The following is a 19,936-nucleotide window of genomic DNA, read 5'->3' as shown; positions in this document are numbered from 1 at the left end:
GCAGTGGCACGATCTCAGCTCACTGCAAGCTCCGCCTCCCGGGTTCACACCATTCTCCTGCCTCAGCCTCCTGAGTAGCTGGGACTACAGGCGCCCGCCACCACTCCCAGCTAATTTTTTTGTATTTTTAGTAGAGATGGGGTTTCACCATGTTTGCCAGGATGGTCTCAATCTCCTGACCTTGTGATCCACCCGCCTCGGCCTCCCAAAGTGCTGGGATTATAGGCATGAGCCACCACGCCCAGCTTGATGGTTAATTTTATGTGCCAACTTGGCCACGCCATGGTAGACAGTTTGGGCTCAAACATCAGTCTAGATGATGCTGTGAAGAAATGTTTTAGATGTGATTAACACTTAAATCAATCAACTTTGAGTAAAGCAGATGACCCTCCATAATGTAAGTGGACCTCATCCAATCAGTTGTAGGCCTTGAGAAGAGAGACTGAGGTTCCTTGGAAAAGAGGGAGTTCTACTAGCAGATGGCCTCCAGACATGAGCTGCAACATCAGCTCTTCCTTGGGTCTCCAGCGTGACAGCCTGCTCTGTAGAATTCAAATTTGCCAGCCCCTACAATCACACAAGCAAATTCCTTAAAACTAACCAATCTCTCTCTGCCTCGCTCTCCCTCTTTTTAAACACACACACACACACGTGTGTGTGTACCTCATATACGTGTGTATGTGTGTGTGTATCCTATTGGTTCTGTTTCCCTAGAGAACCCTAATATGCTGATGTATAGAAATACAATTGATTTGTTTGTGTGTGTGTGTGTTAACCTTATATCCTGCAAACTTGTTAAACTCACTTATTAGTCCTAAGAGGTCTTTGCAAACTCATTGGGTCTTTGACATAAACAATCGTGTACACTATGAACAAGAACTGTCCTCTCCAGGGTGGGGTGGGCACCAGGTTAAGAGTTAGGCATCTCCTTGAGATGTCCTTATTTGCTTAGGTCCTGCATGAAAGCACATAGTGCCCTAGCTCTTTTGAAAAGCAGGAAAATCCTGAAAGAAAGCAACACAGAGCTTTCTCCATTGTGAGGTAGTGAGGAGGGGATTAGGACACTAGGTGAGAAAGGACAGGCCTAGACAATGAAGCAAGGGGCCAGTGGGTGGATGGGTAAAACCACCTGCTCCTCAAAACAGCCAGGCTCTGAGATGAAGCAGGAATCTACACTTAAACCGAGGCTGGATCCATCCTAGGGATTCAAGTGAGTCTGGCATTTTGACAGGAATCCCAGTGGAAGTCTTTTTGTGGAGTGAAGGGCGGGGGTGAGTTGCAAAATTTTCTGGACCAGAACTTATTGTAGGAAAAGAAGAATTGAAGCTGGGTATGGGCTCCTGCTTATGGTCCCAGCTACTCAGGAGGCTGAAGCAGGGGGATTGCTTGAGCCCAGGAGGCTGTGGTGTGCTATGATCACACCTGTGAATAGCTGCTACGCTCCAGCGTGGGTGAGAGAGCAAGACCCCATGTCTAAGAAAAGAAAGGAAAGAATTCAGGCACTGTGAGGTAACCTAGGAACAAAGCTTCAAAACATTCTGAGTACAACAGAAAAAAAATAAGTTTTACTTAAAGTCCATAAAATCCTGGGACATTAGCAACCTTTTTTGGAAACCCCTCTCTTAAACTGTAACTCTAGGGAGACAGAGGTTCCCATAGACCAACAGAGCACATGGCCCCAGTGCCAAGCAGAGCAACGTGGAGCTGCAGAGTCCTGTGGGGGCTAATTTGTACACAAGCACATGTAACACCCCCACAGGAGCCCAGACTTTTCTTCTGTCTTGTTGCAGACTTTCGAAGAGCTAGAGACCCTGTCAAATCATGGGGGTTCAAAAACCCATGCAATTGAGGGGTTTTAACTCATGGTATGCTGTTTCTGCAGGCCTGTGATGTCAAGAGAAAACAGAAAAGAGAAGGGAATTCCACCTTTGCCCACTGAGAACACATCTACGCTGAGAACACATCTACCCAACTCCTCTGTCACAACCCCTGTGAGAAGGTTCTGCCATCTCCCAGCCCTGAAGATTGTGAGGTCATCTGACCACCTATTACATTGCTAAACATGGCAGGATGTCACCTGACTCTACACTAAGCTGCCCATCAATCATCACACCCCCTTTCTCCCACTTACTTTTCTATCACCCCGTAGATTCCCAACAGCTGTCCTTAAGTCCTCCAGGCTACAGAAACCACTCTTGAAACAATGTCAGCGTACCATTAGTGCCCTTTAACTCATACCCTCACTTCCCAGCCCCTCCTCTGTGAACGAAGTCTCTCCTTACCTCTTCCTCCAGCACTAATCAATCTAATGTTCCTTCACTCTTTTCTCCCCTCCCAGCTTCCCTCCAACCTGCACCCAATCCCCCCAAATCCTTTCTCCTCTTTCTTTGCAATTCTTCACACCAAGACTGAACACTTGTCAGAAATGGTGCTCCCCCTGGGCCCCTCCACACCTCCTGAAGCCCAATCCCTGTCACTTCTTACCACCCCCAGCTCCCTGATGGCCCTGGGCCTCCCTCCCGACAGCTGAGGCCCTTCCTGGATCTCTACACGTCACCAAGCTAAGCCAGTGTTCCAAAATAGTCTCCTGAACAATGATGACAACTGCACAGTTATTTTGGAAGGTAAGTGTGGCCAGAGTCCCAGAACAATGCAGGAAAGACAATGGGATGGTGGGCAGCAGATAGCCTGGCCAGCTCTGTTTGTGCAGATGAATTCAGGAGCCTGGCATTTCTTTGAAGGATGACCAGAGAATGGATGAGCTCTCAGGATCACACTGAGACCAGGTCCCTAATGCTCCTAATCCCTTAGGACACAAGGACCTGAAAGACATAGAAACTGCTTCTCTGAAAATTGGCTTGATTATTCTCCCAAAGTTGACCAGGATCCAGAGCTTAGATTGCAGGAGGTCAGGGCATATGCTGAGGCCTAGCTGTCTTCAAGCTGCAGTTTCCAAGACAGCCCAAAATAGAGTCCAATCAATATACGGCAATATATTTCTTCTTTGTTTTCTGTAAGTTTTATAAAAACACACATATAGAAATGTACATAAGTCATAAGTTTACAGCTCAGTGGATTTTCACAAAGTGAACACACCCTCAAAACCAGCACCCAGATAAAGAGAATACAACAAAAACAGCAGAGGGCCTCCTCACCCCTACTTCCAGCCAATACTCCATCCCCTACCCCAAGATAAATGCAATCCCAGCTTCTAACATTGTGCATTGGTTTTGCCTGTTCTTTGAACTTTCTGTAGCAGTTATAGAATATGTACACTTCTGTGATTGGCTCATTTCAGCCAACATAATGTCTGTGAGATTCATCCTTCTTGGATATAGTTCCAGTTAATTCATTATCATTATTGTATTGTATTCAATAAATATTACTACAATTCATTCATCCATTCTATTCTCCGGTATTTGGGTAGTTTCCAGTTTGAGGGCATAAGTAGTAGAAGTATTGTGAATATTCTAAGACATGTTTTCGTTAAACATATATGCAGCTCTGTTGGGTACAGTATAGGCCTTGGAGTGGAATTACAGTTCTCAGAAACAAAAGAAAATAAATTCAAGTTTGATATAGACCTGATTGTTGCAAGACATAGATTCCCTGATTGTAGTGAACCCGAGTTGGCCTTGAGCAGTGGAAGGAGTGTGCTTGTTAAAAGGATAAATATGATGCTGGGAGACATGTACAAATCTCAAGAGATTATTCAGGGAAGCACCAGATTTATTTTAAATGATGGGAAGAGGTGTCAAATAAAGGTTATAAAAACATTCCAGTAAATAAGGCCAATGGTGGGTTGATAATATCTTCAGAGAACATGTTTAGGATCATACGGTTCTTCTTCATTCTTCTCTGCAGAACTTCCTGGCAGTGATGGCAGTGGAACATTGGAAACAGAGATGAACAGGAGGTGGGAAGAGGAGGCTAAGTACATGTAGGCCTAAAAGTCTCTGCTTTGGGAGATTTTTAACAGTCCTGGATGGAGGTAAAGAGGCAGGCGTGATTCTAAGATCTCAAGGAAAGGAGATTCTATGTCACTCTTCTCTTCCCTTGGCCCTTAGACTGTTTATGAACGAAATAATTTCATCAATTATTTCATTATTTCATTATAGCAGATCCCCTCACTGAGACTTCCAAAGATTTTTATCAACAATTTTATGTCACTCCCACTAACTCTTTGAAGGTAAATGGCAGAATTAATTTTCCCATTTAAAAAACAGAAACACAAAGACCCAGTGGAGTCTGCATTTTCTAGTTTTAGTCAGCCATTCTGGAAGCTGCGTCCTGGTAACCACAGTGTCCCAGCTGTGAACTCCAGGCAAGTGTACAGCATCATCTTCCATTCACCATGTGGTTACTGCACTTCTCATACAAACTACCTGCGTTACTCAGTTATCCACTATCAAGGGCTATGCCACACTCCTTAGAGCAGATGCAGGGCACTTAGAGATTAAAAACAGGCCGGGCACAGTGGCTCAAGCCTGTAACCCCAGCACTTTGGGAGCCTGAGATGGAAGAACTGCTTGAGCCCAGGAGTTCAAGACCAGCCTCGGCAACACAGTGAGACCCCCATCTCTACTAAAAATAAAAAATTAGCCTGGCATGGTGGCACCTTCCTGTGGTCCCAGCTACTTGGGAGGCTGAGATGGGAGGATCCCTTGAGCTCAGGAGGTTGAGGCTGCAGTGAGTTGTGATTGCGCCACTGCACACCAGCCTGGGAACAGAGCAAGACTCTGTCTCAAAAAAATTAATTAATTAAATAAAAATAAAAATAAAACCCTTTTAGAGTTCAAGTCTTAATTGCCATATGGCTTTGAGCAACTTATTTTATCTCACTGTGCCTCCATTTCCTAGACCTGGAAACGAAAATAAGAGAGAATGAAATTTAAACAGCTTCTCAGAAGAGTATGTAAGTTAAGCCACATAAAACATATAAATAAATATCTGTCACTTAGTAGCCACTCAGCACATGGTAATTACAACTTCTTATGGCACAGAAGTTGCTGGGGAGGCAGACATGTAAATGAATGCAGAAAATATATGAGGAATACTAAAATAGAAATTAAAGTGTCCTGTGGCTTTTTCATCCACATAGATGAGTGTCAAAGCTACTATCTCTCTGGGAGGATCATGGCAGACAGGAGGCAGGTCTAGATTGCAGCTCCCACTCAGATGGACAGAGCAGCATGTGGAGTATTGCATCACGAACTTTTGCTCCAGAATGACTGCAGGAAGAAATCAGGAAAGCCAAGAGAACCCACAGACCCTCTGAGGGAAGTGAATTGCTCCTGCAGGGCCTTGGAGACACCCCAAATACCGTGAGTGCCCAAACTATGGAAGTGGGAAAGGGGCATCGTTCACCCCCAAACACACAACCTCACTGGGGAACCTCAAGATCTAGATCACTGGAGAAGATTCTGACATTACCTGGAGCTGAGTCAATTTAGAGAGCCGAGTGAAATGCAGGGGTAGAGGAAGCAGTGGGAAAATCCCTGTGGGCTCTCTGGGAGCCCTAGCAAGCCATTTCTGCCTTGCCTCCCAGGGGTCATTGGGGAGGGCTACCAGAGGCACTGGGAAAAGGCCACAGGGAGAAGGAAGCCTCCAGCTGAACTTTGTAACAATTCCAACTGAACAAGAAGTCTCCTGGCCAGAACTATAGGGAGGGCGTGAATCCTGTGTGCAGACCACAGGCAGGGAAGCACGAAGGGTTCACAGCTCTCACAGCTGGGCGGCTGGTAGCCTGGGGCAAGCTCTTAGCCCTGCTTGCCCACTGCCTGGACACAGACTTGGTGCTGTTGAGTGGGGAATGGTGAGAGTGAGACTGGCCCTTTGGGTTGTGTGGGAGCTGGGTGAGGCCTGTGATTGCCAGCTTTCCCTCACTTCCCTGACAACCTGCATGACACAGCAGAGGCAGCATAATCCTCCTAGGAACATAACTCCATTGACCTGGGAACCACACCTCCATCTCCCACAGCAGCCAGAGCCACACCTCCATCTCCCACAGCAGCCACAGCAAGACCCGCTCAAGGAGAGTCTGAACTCAGACATGCCTAGCACTGCCCCCACTTAATGGTCCTTCCCTACCCACCCTGGTAGCTGAAGACAAACAGCATATATTCTTGGGAGTTCTACGGCCCCACCCACCACCTGATCCCTCCCATACTACCATAGCTGATGCTCTCTGGAAAGTGCCACCTCCCAGCAGGAAGCCAGCCAACTCAAAAATAGTGCATTAAACCACCAAGACTAAGGACCCTCACAGAGTCCATTTCACCCCCCACCACCTCCACCAGAGCAGGCATTGGTATCCACAGCTGAGAGGCCCACAGATGGTTCATATCACAAGACTCTGTACAGACAACTCCCAGTGCCAGCCCAGAGCCTGGTAGACCTGTTGGGTGACTAAATTCAGAAGAGAGATAATACTTACTACAGCTCAGATCTCAGGAAGCCACATCCCTAGGAAAAGGGGGAGAGTACTACATCAAGGGAACACCCTGTGGGACAAAAGAATCTGAACAACAGCCTTGAGCCCTAGACCTTCCCTCCGACAGAGCATACCCAAATGAGAAGGAACTAGGAAACCAACTCTGGTAATATGACAAAACAAGGCTCTTTAATACCCTCCAAAAAATCACACTAGCTCAACAGCAATGAATCCAACCAAAAAAAAAATCCCTGATTTACCTGAAAAAGAATTCTTAAGGTCAGTTATTAAGCTAATCAAAGAGGTGCCAGAAAAAGGAAAAGCCCAATTTAAGGAAATAAAAAAAAATACAGAAAGTAAGGGGAGAAATTTTCAATGAAATAGGTAGCATATAGTAAAAAGCAATCAAAACTCCAGGAACCAACGGATGTAGTTATAGAAATTCAAAATGCTCTGGGAAGTCTCAGCAATAGAAGCGAATGAGCAGGAGAAAGAACCTCAGAGTTCAAACACAAGGTTTTCAAAATAATCCAACAAAGACAAAGAAAAAAGAATAAGAAAATATGAACAAAGCCTCCAAGAAGTCTGGGACTATGTTAAATGACCAAACCAAATAATAATCAGCATCCCTAAGAAGAAGAGAAATCTAAAAGTTTGGAAAACATATTAGGGTATCCACTACTGGGTATCTACCCAGAAGAAGTCATTACATGAAAAGGATACTTGCACACATATGTTTATAGCAGCACAATTCTCAGTTGTAAAAATGTGGAACCAACCCATATGCCCATCAATCGATGAGTGGATAAAGAAACTGCAGTATACATATACGATGGAATACTACTCAGCCATAAACAGGAATGAATGAATGGCATTCACAGCAACCTGGATGAGATCGGAGACCATTATTCTAAGTGAAATAACTCAGGAATGGAAAAGCAAACATTTTATGTTCTCAATCATATGTGGGAGCTAAGCTATGAGGATACAGAGACATAAGAATGACACAGTGGACTTTGGGGACTCAGGGAGAAAGGGTGGGAAGGGAGTGATGGATAAAAGACTACAATTTGGGTGCAGTGTATACTGCTCGGGTGATGTGTGCACCAAAATCTCACAAATCACCACTAAAGATCTTACTCATGTGGCCGGGCGCGGTGGCTCATGCCTGTAATCCCAACACTTTGGGAGACCGAGGCAGGTGGATCACGAGGTCAGGAGATCGAGACCATCCTGGCTAACATGGTGAAACCCCATCTCTACTAGAAATACAAAAAATTAGCTGGGTGTGGTGGTGGGCCCCTGTAGTCCCAGCTACTCAGGAGGCTGAGGCAGGAGAATGGCATGAACCCGGGACGCGGAGCTGGCAGTGAGCCAAGATCGCGCCACTGCACTCCAGCCTGGGTGGCAGAGCAAGACTCCGTCTCAAAAAAGAAAAAAAAAAAGATCTTACTCATGTAACAAAACACCACCTGCTCCCCAATAACCTATGGAAATAAAATAATTTTTTTTAAAAAAAGAAACTAGGCTGGGCATGGTGGCTCACGTCTGTAATCCCAGCACTTTGGGAGGCCGAGGCGGGTGGATTACCTGAGGTCAGGAGTTTGAGACCAGCCTGGCCAACATGATGAAATCCTGTCTCTACTAAAAATACAAAAATTAGCCAGGCGTGGTGGCACACACCTGTAGTCCCAGCTACTCAGGAGGCTGAGGCAGGAGAATGGCATGAACCCGGGAGGCAGAAGTTGCAATGAGCCGAGATCGTGCCACTGCACTCCAGCCTGGCCGACAGAGTGACTGTGTCAAAAAAAAAAAAAAAGAAAGAAAGAAAGAAAGAAAGAAAGGAAAAGAAAAAGAAACTAATAGGGAAAAACAGCTAGTATCACTCTTACATGAGATCTTTAGGCATTATACAGTAAGACTGTCTCAATCTCAGTAAGAACTAAGTAAATAAATAAAATAAGGGACTTTTGTGCATCCAAAACTTTCAGGCAAAGATTATAAGTTCTCTAGCATCATTATATGCCCAGGTTATATTTCTCAAGCCTTACTTGTTCCTTCCCACACATTAACATTTCAGAATTATATTTGATTTATAACAGGTGTTCTCTAGGCTCACTAACCTGACAGGGTTAATATCAAAAAATAAAAACAAAAATAATGGCATTTAAATAAAAATAGCCTCTGGCTTGAGCCCATCCTAGCAACCACAGAGAAATTCCGGCTTCCCCCAAATCTTCTCAGAGTTCTTGGATGGCCTGAGAATGATCCCCACAGCCTCTAGACACTACCTGCAACGTTCTTTGCAAGGAGCTCCCCTCTTCCCTTCAATTGGTTCCACCTCTGTCTGCAAAGCTGCTTTCCTTTCTCTCTTATGGCTCACTTTACTGATACTGAACTCCTTGCTTCCCAATATTGAGATCTGCTGTGTCCTGGGGCTGGGGCTGTACCTCTCCCGTATCACTCCCCTGCTCTTGTCACCATCAGTGTTTCTGTCCTGAGCTACAAGCCCTCAGCTAAGCCACAGCATGCAAGTGCATGTTTCAGTCCACAGGCAGAGCTGGAGGCCGCTTGCTCCAGAAGAGAACGTCCACTTTACTTTCTTACCTTGCTGCATCCACAAGAGGGAGCCTCGTGCCAGCTTCTCCAGCCAGGATGGTAGCCCCCAAGACTCTTCCTCTTCCATCCACCTTTAGGTGCAGCATCCAACAAAGTCAAAATCACAATGTCTTGCATCTAATAAAAAATTACCAGGCATGAAAAAAAAAACAGGAAAATATGACCCTTAATACAGAGAAAAAAAAAACATGAAAAACAACCCAGAAATGACACAGACTATAGAATTAGTGGAAATAGTTATTATAATTGTATCCTATATGATATATAGTATACATATATATGTAATTGATATATAATTGTATCAAAAATTTAGAAGACTGAACGTGTTGGTAGATCTATAGAAGAAGTTTTTTAAATACCCAAATTGAACTTCTGAAATTAAAACTATAATGTCTAACATGAAAATACATTGGATGAGATTAACAGCAGATTAGACACTAAGAAGAAAAGATTTGTGAACTTGAAGACAGCAATAAAAGCCATCCAAATTGAAATACAAAGAGAAAAAAAACAATGAAAACAAACGAGAAGAGCATCAGGGCATTGTGGGACAACTTCAATCAGTCTAAAAAATGAAAAGATGCTTCCAAATGTAAAAAAGAATCCTTTAAATTGTCAAAGAGCCCATCAGAATTTTTAATAGCTCTATTAGAAAAAAACATTCATTTTGCTGCTTAAGTTCCAGCAGGCCAATCTTTGTGATGAATCCCTTGGGATGTTGCCAATCCAGACAGGCAGCTCTTAAGGTGACACACCAGTCATCCAGGGACTTACCATCATGTCAGTCATTTTGTTACTGTTTTTAATAATGTAAAATACTTGACCAATAAAGATTCCTTCCAGAAATGCAAAAGTTATCCAACAAAAGGAATCCTATCTACATAAATCATTACATTTATAAAGAAGAAAGCCCACATGCTTTTATGAATTAATGTATAAAGGTGTTTCTCTAATATTTAACAGCATTCTAATAAAAACTTTAACTAACATAGGAATAGAGAGAAGCTACCTAAACATGATGAAAACTGTTTACCAAAACAGAATTCTATTTTTAATCATGATGGAATAAGAGAGACTAGAAGTACCTTCCCTCCTTGCACAACTAAAAGCTGGACAAAATATATGAAGTGAAAGTTTTCAGACATTGGACAACAGGCAGTGCAAGACTGTGATCCCTGAGAGAAGGACAAGTGAGATGAGCCGCAAGTACCCCCAGCTCACTGCCTGGAGAATTTCCAGGCTGATCACAGAAAAAAGAAACCAAAACAGGAGTTCAACAGTCTCACTGATTAAGGAGACAAAGTTCAGAGTTCCAGCAGGGCAAAATGAGAAAAATCTGTGAGGCAAAGTATCAAAGAAAAAGTACTGCAGAGAGTGAGGGTTCCAGAGATCTACAGAGCAGTCCCTCAAGACTTGGGCTGAGTACTGCTATGCGCTTGTGTAAGGAGACTACTGAGGCTGGGGAAAGAACAGCAGAGAAGAGTCGGCAGAACAATTTCAGGAGTTCACACAGGACCAGAAATAGTGTTTTCCCTAGCCGGTTTGGGAAGATCTCCTAAAACGGTGGGGCACTGGGTACAGTTCTGAAAAGCATATTGCCTCAGTGGGGCCAAATTAGCCCTCAGTGTAAAAGTATCTAAACGGATGTTTAGAAATCCAGCACCCAATAACATAACGTGTACAATGTCTGGCATTCAATAAAATATTACCTAGTATGCAAATAAGCAGGAACATAAGACCCAGTACCAGAAAAAAAAAAATCATTCTATAAACATAGACCTATATATGACTCAGATGTTAGAATTTGTAGGCAAGGACATCAAAACAAGAATTATAAATTCACTCCATATGTTCAAGAAGTACAAGAAAGCATGAGTATAGTCGGGAGAAAAATGAAATGCCTAACTAAACTTCTAGAAATGAAAAATACAATAACTAAACTGAAAAATACATTGGCAGGATTAACAGCAGATTAAATGCTATAGGAGAAAAGATTTGTGAATTTGAAGATATAGCAATAGGAACTATGCAAATTAAACATTGAGAGAAAATATAAGCCAGAAGAAAACTAAACAAAGCATCAATAAGTTGTGGGACAATATCAAGTAGCCTAACATATACATAACTGGAGTATCCAGAAGAGGGGAGGAAAATAATACTTGAAAAAAAATGGCCATTTTTTTTCCAAATTTAATGAAAATAAACCCACATGTATTAGTCAGAGTTCTACAAAGAAACAGAAAGAATAGGATATATATATATTGTATTTATATTAGTATTATACTATATATATTTTATATATATAAAATATATTGCAGGTGTGAGCCACCATATCCAGTATATGTATTATTTATATATGTAAATATGTAGTATTTTACTAATATAAATATATTGGCAACATATAACTATATTTACATATATAAATATATTAGAGGGAGAGAGAGATTTATATGAAGAATTGGCTCACACGGTTATGAAGGCCAAAAAGTGCCATGATCTGCCATCTGCAAGTCAGAGACCCAGGAAGGCCAGTGCTGTAATTCAGCCAGTGGTTGGGTCCATCCAGAAGCACTCTCATGGACACACCAAAAATTATGTTTAACTGTGCACCCCACAGCCCAGTCATGTTGACACATAGAATTTATTATTACAAGTCTACCCTTTGTCAACTTGGCACCCATACACATCTCCTCAAACCAAACTTATTCTCCAAATAAAAATAATAGGTCATAATTCCACCTACCTTACTACTACCCTGGATACAATAAAAAACACACAGTAACTTATTTCCCAGATGAGGAGGTAAAATCCTTGAAAGATATTTACTCTTTGATATACTTTAACACTTGGCTGGGTGCGGTGGCTCACACCTGCAATCCCAGCACTTTGGGAGGCCAAGGCAGGCAGATTACTTGAGCTCAGGAGTTCAAGACCAGCCTGGGCAACATGGTGAAACACCAACTCTATAAAAAAAAATACAAAAATTAGCCAGGCACGGTGGTGTGTGCCTGTAGTCCCAGCTACTTGGAATGCTGAGGTGGGAGGATGGCTTGAGCCCAGGAGGCGGAGGCTGCAGTGAGCCAAGATCGTGCCACTGTACCACAGCCTGGGTAACAGAGCCAGACCCTGTCTCAAAAAAAAAAAAAATTAAATTAAAAATACTTAAATACTATGATATAAAATATTATAAATATACCTTATGTTACATGATAAGGGAATAAGAGCGGAAGGATAACAAAGATTCACACACAAATGTGTTTATAGCAAAATAAGGAGAAAATAGACATGGCAATTACCATCTTTGTTTCTGTAACTGGCCACATGGTCATGGCTGGTATTTACAACTACCTTTTCCCACTACCCATTCTGTATTCCCATTGCCTTCAGCAAGCACCTCAGCTTTATCTGGTAGGGTGACTTCAACTTTTATTCCTGAAGGGTTTGAGCCATTTGTAGCCCTGCCTGGTCGGGCTGAAGTTTTCTATTGACATAAAACACAGGGCATGGTAATACTAAAGATACCCTAAGGAATCTCCTGTATTCTGGATATACTTACTCTTCCTTAACTCCATTGTGGAACGGTAGTCCAATTTCCCCCTTGGTAGTCAGGACCAATCATCCCAGCCAACACTGTAACTCCCTTCTTTATCTATTAATTGAGAAATATGAGGACCCCAAAGTGGCCAGGTGGAAGTCTTAACTTCCAGTTCTTGGGATCATTATTGTGTCTCCTGGTGGAAATATCCCTTCCTTATGGAAATATCCCTTCCTCTAGAACTAAGAACTCTAGGTCAGCAAAGCATAAAGTCAGGAACAGGAAACAAAAATTTTGCTAGTGGGTCACTCGGGGTAATATTGAGTGGTGCCACTCCCACTTTTGTCTTTTGATCTCTTGACCTGTGAATGCGACTTGCTGTAGGAGAAACAAGATCTTATATTGGACACTGATTCATAGCATATACAGCCTTCTGAGGAACTTCACTCCACCCCTGCAAGAAATTGCCACCTAGCTGATGTCGTAACTGAGACTTCAAAATGCTATTCCACTGTTTTATCAAGCCAATTGCTTCAGGATGATGGGGAACATAATCAGACCAGCAAATTCCACGAGCATGGGTCCGTTGCTCCGTTTCTTTTGCTGTAAAGTGAGTTCCTTGATCAGAAACAATGCAATGTGGAATACTACAATGATGAATAAAGCATTCTATAAGCCCATGGATGGTAGTTTTGGCAGAAGCATTGTGTGCAGGGAAGACAAAACAATATCCAGAGTAAGTGTCTATTACATTAAGAACAAACACTGTCCCTTCTATGATGAAAATGTCCCCACATAATCAACCTACCACCAGGTGGCTGTGTGATCACCCTAGGGACTTGATGTTGGTCTCTGCTCAATGTTGGCCATATCAGGGACTCAATGTTGCTCTCTGCTGTTGGCAGATTGGACTTTCAGCAGTGGCTGTAAGCCAGATTGGCCTTGTTGAGTGGAAGTCCACGTTACTTCCCCAAGCATAACCGCCATCACTGCCATCATGGTCACTTTGTTCATGAGACCATTAGGCAATGACAGACATAGGTGGGGGAAAAAGGGTGACCAGTATCTGCAGAATGGGTCATCTTGTCCACTTATTAAAATTCCCTTTGTGAGTATTCACATGGGACACAAATATTACCATGTGTTTTGCCCACTCAGAGAAGTCTGTCCATATACCTGTTCCTTAAATTTGTCACCAATTTTCCAATCATGTTTCTCTCAATTCCCTGAACATCCAGCCAAACCATTGGCCACAGTCTGTACTGATATATAATCACAGGTCTGGCCATTTCTCCTTCCAATAAAAGTGCACAATCAGATACTCCGCTCAAAGTTCTGACCAGTAAGAGGATTTCCCTTCGCAGCTGTCTTTCAGGGATATCCCAATAAGAGGTTCTAGTACTGCAGCTGTCCACTTATGGGTGGTGTCTGCATATTGTGCAGAACCATCTGCAAACCAGGCCTGAGTCTTCTCCTATCGATTGATCATAGGGAACTCCTGGTAACACCAAAGGTGCAGGCAGTGAGAGAGAAGGCAGTGTTGCAAAAGTAGATACCATGAGCATTTGGGTCACTTTTTCATGTAACTTACATGTGCCTTCAGGGCCTATTCCAACCAGATCACGTATGTACTATTTCCATTTGATGATGGAGTGCTGTGTATGCCAAATTTTATGACTTGATGGATCAGGTAACAGCCAGTTCATGATGGGCAGCTCAGGTTGCATGGTAACTTGGCAGCCCATGGTCAAACATTCAGTCTCTACTAAGGCCCAGTAGCGACCAAGAATTGTCTTCCAAAAGAAGACACTCCTGCAAGAATGGCCATAATCAAAAAAACAGTAGTCGTTGGCATGGATGCAGTGAACCAGGAACACTTCCACACTGCTGGTGGGAATGTATACTAGTACAACCACTATGGAAAACAGTGTGGAGATTCCTTAAAGAACTAAAAGTAGAATTATCATTTGATCTGGCAATCCCACTACTAGGTATCTACCCAGAGGAAAAGAAGTCGTTATTTGAAAAAGATACTTGCACATGCATGTTTATAGCAGCATAATTCACAACTGCAAAATTGTGGAACCAACTCAAATGCTGATGAATGAGTGGATTAAAAAAAACTGTGGTTTTTTATACGTATACGTGTGTGTGTGTGTGTGTGTGTGTGTGTGTGTGTATGATGGAATACTACACAGCCATGAAAAGGAATGAATTAACAGCATTTGCAGTGACCTGGATGAGACTGGAGATTATTATTCTAAGTGAAGTAACTCAGGAATGGAAAACCAAACATCTTATGTTCTCACTGATATGTGGGAGTTAGCTATGAGGATGCGAAGGCATAGAATGATACAATGGACTTTGGGGGCTTGGAGAGAAAAGTAGGAGGGGGTCAAGGGATAAAAGACTACAAATATGGTGCAGTGTATACTGCTCAGGTGATAAGTGCACCAAAATCTCACAAATCACCACTAAATAACTTACTCGTGTAACCAAATACCACCAGTGCCCCAATAACTTATGAAAAAAAATTTTTTAAAGATAAGACAGCAATAGCCAAGTGGGTTTCATACCAGGGATGCAGGGATATACAAGTCAATAAATGTGATATTATGCCCAGTAAACAGAATTAAAAACAAAAATCATATTATTATCCCAATCAATGCAGAAAAAGCATTTGACAAAATTCAGCATTGCTTTATGATTAAAACCCTCAGAAAAATTGGCATGGAAGGGACATACCTCAAGGTAATAAAAGCTATCTATGACAAACTGACAGCCAACATACTCAACAGGGAAAAGTTGAAAGCATTCCCCCTGAGAACTGGAACAAGCCAAGGATGCTCACTTTCACCACTTCTATTCAACATAGTACTGAAAGTCCTAGCCAGAGCAATCAGACATGAGAAAGAAATAAAGGGCATCCAAATCAGTAAAGAGGAAGTCAAACTGTTGCAGTTCACTGATAAGATTGTATACCTAGAAAACTCTGAAGACTCATCCAAAAGGCTCCTAGATTGGATAAATGAATTCAGTAAAGTTTCAGGATACAAAAATCAATGTTCACAAGTCAGTAACACCACTATATACCAACAATGACCAAGCTGAGAAACAAATCAAGAACTCAATCCCTTTTACAACAGCTGCTATATATATATATATATAATATATTAATTATATATGTATAATATATATAGTATATATATTCAACATCGCTTTATGATTAAAACCCTCAGAAAAACTGGCATGGAAGGGATATACCTCAAGGTAATAAAAACTATCTATGATATATATATATACACATATATATATATATACACACACACACACACATATATATATCCAAGGAGGTAAAAGACCTCTACAAGGAAAACTACAAAACACTGCTGAAAGAAATCACTGATGACACAAACAAATGGAAACTGACATTTGTATATACGTATATATACAAAATTAGCCAGGTGTGGTGGCAGGTGCCTGTAATCCCAGCTACTTGGGAGGCTGTGGCAGGAGAATCGCTTAAACCTGGGAGGCAGAGGTTGCAGTGAGCCGAGATCTCACCATTGCACTCCAGCCTGGGCAACAGCCTGGGCTGTGTAGTATTCCATCATATATATATATATACACATATATACACACACACACACACACATGCACACACACACGCACACACACACATATATACGTATATATACAAATGGAAACATGACAAAACTCATGGATGGGTAGAATCAATATTGTGAAAATGACCATACTGTCAAAAGCAATCTACATATTCAGCAACTCCCATCAAAGTACCATCATCATTATTCACAGAACTAGAAAAAAAAATTCTAAAATTCATATGGAACCAAAAAGGACCCCACATAGCCAAAGCAAGACTAAGCAAAAAAAATCTGGAGGCATCCCATTAACTGACTTCAAACTATCCTACAAGATTCATACCAGTACCATAACAGCATGATACCAATATAAAAGTAGGCACATAGATCAATGGAACAGAATAGAGAATCCAGAAATAAAGCCAAATACAACCAACTGATCTTCAACAAAGAAAGCAAAAACACAAATTGGGAAGGGGCACCCTATTCAACAAATGGTGCTGGGATAACTGGCTAGCCACATACAGAAGAATGAACCTGGATCCTCATCTCTCACCTTATACAGACATCAACTCAAGATGGATCAAAGACTTAAATGTAAGACCTGAAACCATAAAAACTTTAGAAGATAACATTGGGAAAACTCTTCTAGACATTGGCTTAGGCAAAGATTTCAAGACCAAAAACCCAAAAGCAAATCTAACAAAAACAAAAATAAATAGATATTACCTAATTAAATTAAAACACTTCGGCACAGCAAAATAAATAATCAGCAGTGTAAACAGACACCTCATCGAATGGGAGAAAATATTCACAAACTATGCGTCCTACAGAATCTACAAGGAACTCAAATCAGCAAGAAAAAAAGAAATAATCCCATCAAAAAGTGGGCAAAGAACATGAATAGACAGTTCTCAAAAGATGATAACGAAATGACTAACACATGAAAAAAAATGCTCAACATCACTAATTTTCAGGGAAATGCAAATTAAAACCACAATGAAATACCACCTTACTTCTGCAAGACTGGCCATAATTTAAAAAGTCAAAAAATAGTAGATGTTTGCATGGATGTGATGAAAAGGGCACTTTTACACTGATGGTGGGAATATAAACTAGTACATCCACCATGGAAAACTTTATGGAAATTCCTTAAAGAACTAAAAGTAAAACTACCATTTCATCCAGCAGTCCCACTATTGAGTATCTACCCAGAAGAAAAGAAGTCATCATATGAAAAAGCCACTTGCATCTGCTTGTTTATAGGAGCAAAATTCACAATTGCAAAAATATGGAACCAGCCTAAATGCCCCTCGACTGACCAGTGGATAAAGAAAATGTGATATATTTACACCATGGAATACTACTCAGCCATAAAAAGGAATGAAGTAATGGCATTTGCAGCAATTTGTATGGGAGTTGGAGACCATTATTCCAAGTGAAGTAACTCAAGACTGGGAAACCAAATATCCTATGTTCTCACTTATAAGGGTTTGCTAAGCTATGAGGATGCAAAGGCATAAGAATGACACAATGTGCCAGGCGCAGTGGCTCACACCTGTAATCCCAGCACTTTGGGAGGCCAAGGCAGGTGGATCATGAAGTCAGAAGATTGAGACCATCCTGGCTAACATGGTGAAACCGTCTCTACTAAAAACACAAAAAATTAGTCGTTGTGGCACACGCCTGTAGTCCCAGCTACTCGGGAGGCTGAGGCAGGAGAATCGCTTGAACCTGGGAGGCAGAGGTTGCAGGAGCTGAGATTGCACTACTGCACTCCAGCCAGGGTGACAGAGCAAGACTCTGTCTCAAATAAAAAAAAAAAATATATATATATATATATATATATAAAATGGACTATGGGGACTCAGGGGTAAGTGAGAGGAGGGTGAGGGATAAAAGACTATACACTGGGTACAGTGTACACTGCTCAGGTGATGAGTACACAAAAATCTCAAAAATCACCACTAAAGAACTTATCCGTTTAACAAAAAATGACCTGTTCCCCAAAAACTATTGAAATTTTTAAAAATGTAAACGTTAGCCGTGCGTGTTGATGTACACCTGTAGTCCCAACTACTTAGGAAGCTGTGGCAGGAGTATCTCTTGAGCGTTGGAGGTCAAGGCTACAGTGAGCTATGATTGCACCACTGAACTTCACCCTGGGCAACAAAGTGAGACCCTGTCTCAAACACACACACACACACACACACACAAAACTGGTTTTGTCCTGGTACCTGATTATTATAATTTGAAGCAGAAATTATTTTGTTTAGATTTTTTAATATTAAGAAGCATCTCAGCCAGGCGAGGTGGCTCACACCTGTAATCCCAGCACTTTAGGAGGCCCAGGTGGGCAGATCACCCGAGGTCGGGAGTTCAAGACCAGTCTGACAAACATGGAGAAACCCCAACTCTACCAAAAATACAAAGTTAGCCGGGCCTGGCGGCACATGCCTGTAATCCCAGCTACTCAGGAGGCTGAGACAGGAGAGTCACTTGAACCCAGGAAGCCAAGGCTGTGGTGAGCCGAGTTCACGCCATTGCACTCCAGCCTGGGCAACAAGAGCAAAACTCCGTCTCAAAAAAAAATAAATAAAAGCATCTCTACTCACAATTGAACTATACAATTAAAAGGTCACACCTTTGTTTCATCATTGTAGGCAAGGTAAATATTAAAAAAGAAAATGCCTGTCCATAAAAGGGATCTGGGGACAGAGGATAGCCTCTCCCAGGGTAACAGGCATCCAGGACTCCACTCTATCAACGATTTCTAAAACAAAGGTTGTGAGCAAGTGCTAGGATGAGATGTGTGATTAAGTTCCTGAGCTGACAGTAAATTTAAAAGATGCCCTCCCAGCTCCTGGCTGCGGCCCATCCTCCCTCTAAGGTGCACAACTCCATTATGCTTTTAACTGATGACACTACCTCTTGGCCATTACCACCTCCCACCAGATCCCATTCACTCTGTTTTACCAGGGAAAGATCTGCTCCAGCTAATGCTTTATCCTTCACAGTGATTTTCTTTGACTTTATAGAAAGGGAGAGCCATTTGGTCAAGAGGCTGCCCATCGGATCCTGTGTCCTTCTGCACTGCTAATATCTATCTGTGGCCCTGCTTTAAAACCCAAATACAAACATCTCTTCCATGAAGCCCTTCCTGATTGCCAGTGCCCTCAACAGTGGGATAAGCTGCCAGGCATCTTAGAGATCTAGACCCGTAGTTCTCAATCCCGACTTCCCCCAGCCTCCTGAGAAGCTTTTAATAGGTGCATCAGCCCTGGATTCTTACCAGTAGGTCTGAGAGGGAGCCTTAGTGCTTGTGTTCTTTTAATAGTGTGCACAGGCTTGACGGGAAACACACACACACTGTGCAGAACCATTCCACGAGGCTGTGTGTCCGGAATTGGTTCCCTCCGATGGGTTCCTGGTCCCGCTAACTTCAAGAATGAAGCCGCGGACCCTCGCAGTGTTACACTTCTTAAAGATGGTGTGTCCAGAGTTTGTTCCTTCAGATGTTCAGATGTGTCGGGAGTTTCTTCCTTCTACTGGGTTCGTGGTCTATGCACGACTTCATGAGTGAAGCCGCAGACCTTTGCAGTGAGCGTTACAGCTCTTAAAGGTGGTGCGTCCGGAGCTGTTTGTTCCTCCCGGTGGGTTCGTGGTCTGGCTGACTTCAGGCGTGAAGCCGCAGACCTTCACAGTGAGTCTTATGGCTCTTAAAGCCACAGGGAGTCTTATGGC

General features: G+C 42.4%; 1 long non-coding RNA gene across 2 annotated transcripts; it reads left to right on the top strand.

Moving 5' to 3' along the window:
• Positions 1-713: 713 nt before the first annotated feature.
• LOC129398695 (uncharacterized) lies at positions 714-8,260 on the top strand. 2 transcript variants are annotated; one of them, XR_008626570.2, is made up of 5 exons: positions 714-1,210; positions 1,883-2,032; positions 2,494-2,624; positions 3,865-3,991; positions 5,102-8,260. It is a non-coding gene; the product is annotated as an uncharacterized LOC129398695 (long non-coding RNA). The 2 variants fall into 2 exon arrangements; XR_008626569.2 differs by having other exon boundaries at positions 3,865-8,260.
• The last annotated feature ends 11,676 nt before the right edge of the window (positions 8,261-19,936 follow it).

Source organism: Pan paniscus, chromosome 11, assembly GCF_029289425.2.
Source record: "Pan paniscus chromosome 11, NHGRI_mPanPan1-v2.0_pri, whole genome shotgun sequence".
Taxonomy (NCBI): Eukaryota; Metazoa; Chordata; class Mammalia; order Primates; family Hominidae; genus Pan; species Pan paniscus.
Note: the sequence above shows the minus strand (reverse complement) of the source record. Positions and strands in the feature narration are given on the sequence as shown.